Source organism: Cetorhinus maximus, chromosome 11, assembly GCF_964194155.1.
Source record: "Cetorhinus maximus chromosome 11, sCetMax3.hap1.1, whole genome shotgun sequence".
NCBI lineage: Eukaryota > Metazoa > Chordata > Chondrichthyes > Lamniformes > Cetorhinidae > Cetorhinus > Cetorhinus maximus.
Window position 1 is genome coordinate 72,766,185 of NC_135889.1, and position 9,261 is coordinate 72,775,445.

The following is a 9,261-nucleotide window of genomic DNA, read 5'->3' on the forward strand; positions in this document are numbered from 1 at the left end:
GCCAGGAGATGAGGATAATTTAGCCAAATGTAATTCAGTCCCCATTTTAAAGCCATACATTCTGACCGTATTTTTATTTTTATTTTGTTTCCTATCATAAATCCTGTGCCCAGTCTATAACGTAAATTGTCACACTGTAATTGCACCATCAAACCAGTGGTAACACTGCAGTGCTCCAACTGGGATATGAGTGTAATTACAGTGTGACAGCCAACTTGGCAGATTCCATTATAAATGTGGAAATTTATAATGGAAAAGTTGGCAACAAATGTACAAAGATGCAAGATTTTTGAATTAGAGTTAAATGCATGTATACCAAAAGCATAGAGAGAGGAATTATCAGGTAGACGATTTGTTCATCAGTTGGAAGAGTACGTTTTCAAATTTGTGCCTAGACATAAAGCTAGTTTAGCATTTCAACTGCCCATTACAGAAACTGCCTGACTGATAAAAAGCTAGATCCCAAGTAAGTGCAGAATGCAGTAAAATTTTGTGCTAATCTAATTTAGAATAAATCTTCCTATACTGTAATTTTGAAAGTTCCTATCATCTGTGTCTGCTATTCATGAGCCTAAGCACACACAGGCAAACAGACAGATTAGGATTGTCATCCTGTATCTGCTCTATTAATTCTAAGTTTAAATTAATTTTGGAAGCGCACTGTCATCATTAAAAATGGACTGTCTCACATCCTCTATTCAACAGTCAGTCTGATTTTAACTCTGTACAAGAAAATGTGCTCCTCTGCAGCTCACTCGTCCTTAAAAAACAAATAGTTACCTTAGTTTCTGATGTATAACTGGGCTTGACCTCTACGCAAACCCTAAACATCCCACACTCCTCGGGCTGTGACATACCATCAATCGCAAGCTGATAAAAGAGTTCAGTATGACATAACACCAGAGCTGTTGAATGACTTAGTGCTGATAAGAACAGGTCAGGGTACTGACATCTCTTAATTTGAGATTCATTCAAAGCTGGTTTCTGAAGTGAAATAATCCAAGCCTGTGCAGTTTATTTGTTCCCAATGGAAGATAGTTGGTACACCTAGAAATTAGTGTTGAAGAGAGCTATTTAGAACTGCACTATGATATGTTTATTATGATTTGAAAAATGCATAAAGAGGAGTCTAGTCAAATTTTCAGGTGTACAGATGCCACATAATATTTTACATGCCGATAATGGTGATGGATTAAGACATCCTCAATTTAGAGTGGTTTAAGCAGTCTTCTGAACTCAAGTCCATGCTGCTGCCTTGAAACATTGCTAGGATAAGGTGGCTTATATTGACTGGATTTTTTTCAAATCGATTTTTCCCCCTACCCTCTTCTGAAAATATTGAAGCATGTCTGTGGCACAGTTCTGTTAAAACCGATCACCCTCAGTATCTTGTACAAACGAGAATTATCATGTGCGTACTCTGATAACGGCTGTATAATACACTCCGAAAACTGGACTGCCCAGCGCCCACAGTGACATGATATCCAGTACAATGGTGTCGGGTCGCATTCCCCACGTCATTGTGCCAGAAAGCAATGATACAGTCAACGGGTGGCCCTAGGAACTGGTAGCCCGCCCATCATATTCAAGTAGTCAATTAATGGGTACTTGAGCTCATTAGCAGTCCAATCGACTGCAATAACATGGGCTGAACGTGATATACTAAAATTGGAACGATACAGAGAAGATTAGCATGGCCCCTGCGCAAGGATGACACGCAAATTTGTGAAGCATTCCATATAAAAAGTTTTTTTTAAAAAATACCTTCAGAGTGTGGGAAAAACGCCAGGTGGGTATCTCATTTTTCTCCATGGTTGCTTGTTAGGGTGGGTTTAAAGGCTGCAGTTGGGTTCAGTGTTTGATTTTGGAAGTCCAGCCTGCAGAGAGTTGTGTGTGTCACTATTCTTGGAAGGTGTGTATATAGGCGTTTTAATCCCAAAAATTGCCTGCAGACTTGTGCACTTAGTGCCTCATCTGCACTTCAGCCTGTGTGGTTTGAGCAACATGGGAATAGTGGTCTCCATGGGAGACACATCCTCCAGTGAGGAGGAGATTGAGAAGGAGAGGGACCAGGCTAAATGGCCAGGGACATGAGGCACAGGAAGTGCATGAGGGTGCCCGATCTGTACAGGAGCAAGGGGCTGCTGAGGGCAGGAATTTGCAACCACGGAGGCATGGAACAAGGCCTTATCCTCCCACTCGAGTGTACAGGGTGAGAATGAGTTGCCTTCAAATGTCTGAGACACAGCGTTGGAGGAGACTCAGACTGTCAAGAGCCACGGTAACCTCTCTATGTGAGATGCTGGCTGGGGACATCACTTCCAACTGCGTGAGGCGGGGTCATCCAATGCCAGTTGCTGTGAAGGTTACTGTGGCGCTGAATTTTTTTGCCACTGGATCCTTTTCAGGCTGCATGTGGAGATCCCAGCAGAATAATGCAGCCTGCTGTCCACAGTGCATTAGTGACTTCACTGATGCAATGTTCCAAAGGGCAGGTGAGTATATTGTATTCTCCATAGACTGCCACAGTCAATTTGAACAAGCCAGAGGTTTCGCGACAATGGTAGGTTTCCCCAGGGCTCAGTGGGTGATAGATTGCACACATGTCGCCATAAAGTCTCCAGCAGGCCAGCCCTGCACATCTATAAACAGGAAGGGCTATCACTCTGTAAATGGGCAATTAGTAAGTGACCGCCATCGGAAAATTATGCAGGGCTCTGCTAGGTAACTGGGCAGCCGCCACAACTCCTACTTTCTCAGGAACTCCCAGGTACCAGACATGTTTACTGGACCTGATGACCTGGATGGATGGCTGCTGGATGACAAGAGCTACTGTATGAAGAAATGGCTCTTGCCACCAGTGAGGACAGATGGAGTGAGGAGGTATAACAGCAGCCATGGCACAACCAGAGCCATCACAAAGCAGGCAATTAGGGTCCTAAAGATGAGGTTCTGATCCAGAGTGCCGCTGATGGTCATTGTGCGCGGCGCTTTGCACAACCTAGCATTTCAGGGAGGGATGCCCTGGAGGAAGGGGAACCATAAGAAAGCAGAAGTTCTTCTGAGGATGAGATTGGTGAGGACATGGAGGCACCACCAGACAAAGAAGTGCAAAGGTCTTGCACAGGAGTGCATGGATGGCCGTGACACAAACGAAGCTTTAATAATGCAGAGGTTCCAGTAGGTCATGCAGTCAACGCCTCTGAGCTGCCGAAACACCAGGTGCATCTCTTTCATCCCATCTCCACAAAAAAATCATTCCAAAAGTCACTTCAGTACAATCACCGTAGCAATCCATTAACTCTTGTTGCAGCTTGACACACCTTCACATAAGAATCTGCATGGACCACATCTGCCACTTTCTGAAACCAGACATAGTCCATTCAACCTCTGCATGATGCATATAAAACACATAGTTAATTTACGTACGGCAAATGGGCCCTTATCATGGAAACAAAATCTACACGCCCCCAAGTCCCACATGGGAGGTTAGTTCAGAAGGTTCAGACACTAGGTATCCATGGAGAGATTGTAAACTGGATTCGAAATTGGCTATGTGGGAGAAGACAGAGAGTGGTAGTGGATGATTGCTTCTCAGACTGAAGGTCTGTGACTAGTGGTGTGCCTCAGGGATCTCTACTGGGACCATTGTTGTTTGTTGTCTATATCAATGATTTGGATGATAATGTGGTGAATTGGATCAGTAAGTTTGCCGATGACACTAAGATTGGAGGCGTTGTGGACAGCGAGGAAGGCTTTCAAAGCTTGCAGAGAGATCTGGACCAACTGGAAAAATGGGCCAGAAAATGGCAGATGGAATTTAATGCGGAAAAGTGTGAGGTGTTACATTTTGGAAGGTCAAACCAAGGTAGGACATACACAGTAAATGGTAGGGCACTGAGGAGTGCGGAGGAACAAAGGGATCTGGGAGTTCAGATACATAATTCCCTGAAAGTGGCGTCACAGGTAGACAAGGTTGTAAAGAAAGCTTTTGGCATACTGGCCTTCATAAATCAAAGTATTGAGTATAGGAGTTGGGATGTTATGGTGAGGTTGTATAAGACATTGGTGAGGCCAACTTTGGAGTATTGTGTGCAGTTCTGGTCGCCTAACTACAGGAAGGATATCAGTAAGATTGAGAGAGTGCAGAGAAGATTTACCAGGATGTTGCCGGGTCTTAAGGAGTTGAGTTACAGGGAAAGATCAAACAGGTTAGGACTTTATTCCTTGGAGCGTAGAAGAATGAGGGGAGATTTGATAGAAGTTTACAAAATTGTGAGGGGTATAGACAGAGTAAATGCGAGTAGGCTCTTTCCATTTAGATTAGGAGAAATAAACACGAGAGGACATGGCTTTAGGGTGAAAGGGGAAAGGTTTAGGGGGAACATTAGGGGGAACTTCTTCACTCAGAGAGTGGTGAGAGTGTGGAATGAGCTACCATCTGACGTGGTAAATGCGGGCTCACTCTTAAGTTTTAAGAATAAATTAGATAGATACATGGATGGGAGAGGTCTGGAGGGTTATGGACTAGGTGCAGGTCAATGGGACTAGCGGAATAATATTTCTGCACAGACTAGAAGGGCTGAATGGCCTGTTTTCTGTGCTGTAGTGTTCTATGGTTCTAAGTGAACCAATATGTGCCGATTGTTGAGTCTTTCTCAATCTCTTCCATGTGCTGCAGTGTGTTGCTCACCCCTCACATTCAGCTGCAGTGGAGAGAGGCTGCTGATCCATATGCCCTCTTGCCCTGGACTTTCTCGGATGTCCTCTGTGCGGGTGAGGCCTTGACCCGAGCACGTTAAAAGTCTGCAGAGCGGCAGCAGACCCTCGAGGGTGCCAATGGTGGAGGGGCAGAGGGGTGGAGGAGAGGGTGCCCCAATCAGAAGTACCCTGGGAGGTGCTCCCAGATGGCAGCAGCTGCTGCTCGACTTCTGCCATGAGGACCGATTGGATCCCCTTCCTGAGAGGGACCAGGAGCTGGCTCAGTGTCCAAGTTCCTAGTCCTCCTGTCGCCCTGGCCCTGAGCCCCTAAGCACAGAGCCAGACCGATAGGGTACAGGTCAGTGCACATACCCATGATTACTTCTGTAATCTGCTGGGTCTCACCCTCCAAGGCAGTAGCCATCTCTGTTCATCGAGGGAGCATGGCGTTCTGAACAGCAGGTTATCACAGTGCACATGACCTGGAAGGACACCTCCAGAGTCTGTGCCAGAACACGCAAACCCTCTGGTATCTCCGCCAAATCTCCATGCGCCATCTGCCGCCTTACAGCCGACTCCAGAGGCTCATCATCTGACTGGGACTCAGTCTCCGGATCACCTCAACGATTCCTTCGACTGCATGTGCCTGGCCCACCACACTCCCCAACAGCTGCACGTATGACCGTGATGTGCCCTCATTAGGTTGTGCTTCCCCTTCTCCGATGCTCGAAACCCTGCCGAGGTGCCAATATCTGTACTGGTGCTTGGTGCAGCAGGAGGATATGATGCTGAACCCTCCAAGGTTTCCTCTTCCTCCTTGAAAGCTAGTGTGGGTCCCTTGGGGCTTGGGGTCAGTGTTGTCGATAGTTCACCTGCGCTGGAGATAAAAATGAAGGGCGGTTATGGCCATTCTCTACGTTTGTGACGTGTGCAAAGACACAACCTTCAACTACAGTGATGCTACAGGCGGAATGAGATATTACTTTGTTAGCATTTATCAACTTCTACAATGCAGACACTCTTTCCTTCCTGATCCATGAGAGACTTTGAACACAAAAACCATCAATGGGTCATTCATACCAGCATACCAGGCATCATGCACCCTCCCCTTAGCCCTCTTGAACACCTCTCTTTTTCAACTGATGATAATGCCCCTTCCAATCTCACCACACTGAGACCTTCCTCCTATCTTGCCTCTGCCAAATGAACGTTTCTAATCACTCGCTGAAAGCTCCAGAACCTTCTCCTCCATGGATGTGAGAATGGCCAGGTCGGCCACAGTGCCTACTGTCCTGCTCCTCTCCCTGGCATTATGGGCCCTCTTCTCCTGCAATAAAGTATGAAAGTTTGATGATTTGGATTCTCAGGCACACTCATTCCTTCACACTTATTCCCTGTGAGAATTCCACAGGCTGCACAATGATTAGCAACCAATAGCCTGTGTGCCTTCTGAACCTCATGCCTAACACCACCACCCCAACCCCCAACACCACCCCTACATAGGCCTCAAGGTCATGAACAGTGTCATTTGTGCATCATGTTGCCTCTGATTTCTGAGCATTACACAAGGAATTACCCAGATGGAGCCTTTCCATGACTTTCTATGGACACTCATGTCCACAGTGGAGACTTAATCACCCTTGCAGATCTTAAAAGATCATTGAGCCTCTTTCAGCATTGCCCCCATGTTCTAGGGATGACCCCAACACTGCTGGCCTCTGCGGCCACCTCCATCCAGGCTGCCCTGGTCATGCTGGGAGGTCTTCTCTTTCCATCGGCCGGTGGGTGATAATCGGAGGATTGCCGCATGATCCCGGAATGGCAGGAGGGAGGGGTGACCCACCTACTTTCGGGTCTGACTCCTGCCCACTGCCATGAATCATATTATTCAGCCCAATGTCAACAAACTTCAACTGTAGGAGCATCAGAGTCAAGCTTGATCACATAATGTGCACACAAGTGCACTTCCAGTAAGAACTGCTAGATAGTGTTTGAATCTCTGATGAGAGACTGAGTTTCCAGTTTGAAGCTATGCAATAGGTCACTTCATATATCTCTGGCCTGGAACTAGACTTGCAATATTGCTTTATGAATGCTTAAAACGGACATGTAAAATTTTTGTTTCTGTTATTTTAACTGAGAAGTTGAAACAAATCTGTTGCTGTCTGTTACAATACTAAAGAATTTCATGTGAGTGTATTAAACATTGGTATACTAATATCACATCGTGTAATTTCAAAGTCATGGTGTTTCCAATTTTTGTCTTCTGACAAGACAGTGCTATTAAACCTAACTTCACTGAGTTTTGTGGTTATTTTGCTAACTCCCTTGGGTGACTTTTAAGTGATAAACTGAATTGTACGGCTGTGGAACTGAACAAGTGATTTTTAAAAATGAAGCAGTAAATAGTGATAACTAACTAAAATGACAAAACACAGAAGCCCTTAATTTGTAATTGTGGGCAAGGGACAACTTAATTATAGCAGGCCTGACTCTCAACTGAACCCAGCATCAGTGATGGCCAATGGGCCGATGTCGAATGAACATGATAAGAAGCTGGGGCCCCTTGGGAACAGCATGTAGATAAATATTAATGGTTTGGTTGGGGATAGTTGGTCATGGTTGGAAGGGAAGCCCAGCCTATTCAGAAAATGTATTTGTCTTTTTGGCTGCCTACTGCTCCATGCCAGGTGCTCCCAGCAAGGCTGGCATCAAACGCCAAACATGGCAGCTGAAGGTTAAACATCATCAGACCCCATCTTTTGAATTGCAGTGAGGCTCTCGCTGTGCCTGGTGCAACTGCCTGAATGGCTGGCCTGTTAAAATGTCGCAAGGATCAGGTGAGTTGGTCACTACAAACATTTTCGAATTCTTCCATTCCCTGTTATTGATGGACGCAGGTGTTAAAATCAGGTGTCGTATGACAGACACCAGTGTGTCAAGATTATTATTAGTGGTGTGATACTAGGTTTTTCACTATGTTGCACGTATTCTAATGAGGTTACCAAGGCCCAGCACTACACACTGGCGCTGATACTGAAGGTAATGACTACAGTTGTAACCGTTAATGAGGACTGCTTAAATGTTCACAAAACTGGATTTTACCTAATGAAGCTTACCCAGCTAAATCAATGATAAAAGCTATAATGAGGAGTCAAATCGGTGGTCATTGGAAGCCACTATTGTAAACTCATAATAAAACTTAATCTATAATTGATGTAGCTCTAATATATATATACTTTTTCTTACCTGAAAAAGCTTTTTTTTTACAAAGGATACAAGTTAGCACACAAGGAGGACAGTTAGAGTGTAATATACCCTTTATAGTACTGAACAATAGACAATAGCAAAGTAGTGCAAAATCGATATTCAAAGCAATAGATATTTAATAGTTGCTGAAAATTGAGATTCATAAATTGATATATTTAATTGTGGTCAATGTTAAAATATTTCTACTTTGGATACAACAAAATTTGAATTTTGTTCATGTATTTCTGGTGTCTTAATTCAGTGATTCAGTTTTTATTTTTGTTGACTTCATTTATTTACTATATAATTATCACTTGTGATTTCAATTGATAAAATCTTTTTATGATCCAAAAGAACTAGTTAGTACAGAATGAATGAGATTAGTGTCACCTTTTAATGGCCAACAAATTAGAGGACTCTATGCAACTTTGAAATAATCCAAGTATATTGGCATAGATTTGGAGAGCAGAGTTTTTCTTGCAGGCTTCAGGATCCTGCCCTTGGGCTCAAATAGGGTCAGAAGCCCATACTGTGCGGAAACAGTCACTCATCTGTGATTTTCCCTGAATTGGCCAATTAGTGCCCAGTATAGGCTTGCCATCCTATCAAGGACAGTGTACACTCTCTCAAAGCTGGAGGGCCAATAGGAGGCTTTCCAGCTCAGAACAGCAGGAAGCTTTTTAAGGTAAGTGAAAGAGAGTGTTCCTCAAGATGGGGAGGTGCCCTCTCTCTAACTTTTTAAATTTTTACATCAAAAACTCATTTGCAGCCAGGCAACCACTGTGGGAATCCTTCATGGGGTGGGCCACGACTGCTGCAGATGTAGGCAAGCAGATAGAGAGGGCCTCTAAGCCTGCTAGGAGTGTTGGTCCCTTGGTCTGCCGATAGGAGCTCATCTCCGGTATACTGGCCAGTGGCATGAAGTTCTGCGCCCACATCCATGTGTCCAGAGCCTAAAGATTAACCCTGGAGTATTAAGTAAATAAACCCATCACACAGTTTTTAAACCTGTCAAGGTTACTTTAGATACCTAGGAACAGGATTCAGGAACTCAAGCTTGTTTACTCATTCAATTAGATCATGGATAATAATTCCACTTATCTGTTTTGTTTCATAACCTTAGCACTTTTGCCGAACAAAATTGACGTATTTCATTTTTGAAATTTTCAATTGACCTTTTTTTATTCATTTGTTCATGGGAGGCAGGCGTCGCTGGCTAGATTAGCCCCAACAGTTCTTTGGTGTAGTGAGAGATCTAATTTTACACTCCTCTTTGTGTCTAATAGTGCTTCTCATACCTGAAATCCCCTG

General features: G+C 44.3%; 1 non-coding gene across 1 annotated transcript; it reads left to right on the forward strand.

Annotated features, from left to right (window-relative positions):
- Positions 1-1,642: 1,642 nt before the first annotated feature.
- On the forward strand, positions 1,643-1,745 carry LOC144687005 (U6 spliceosomal RNA). The gene has a single exon (XR_013578042.1). It is a non-coding gene; the product is annotated as a U6 spliceosomal RNA (small nuclear RNA).
- The last annotated feature ends 7,516 nt before the right edge of the window (positions 1,746-9,261 follow it).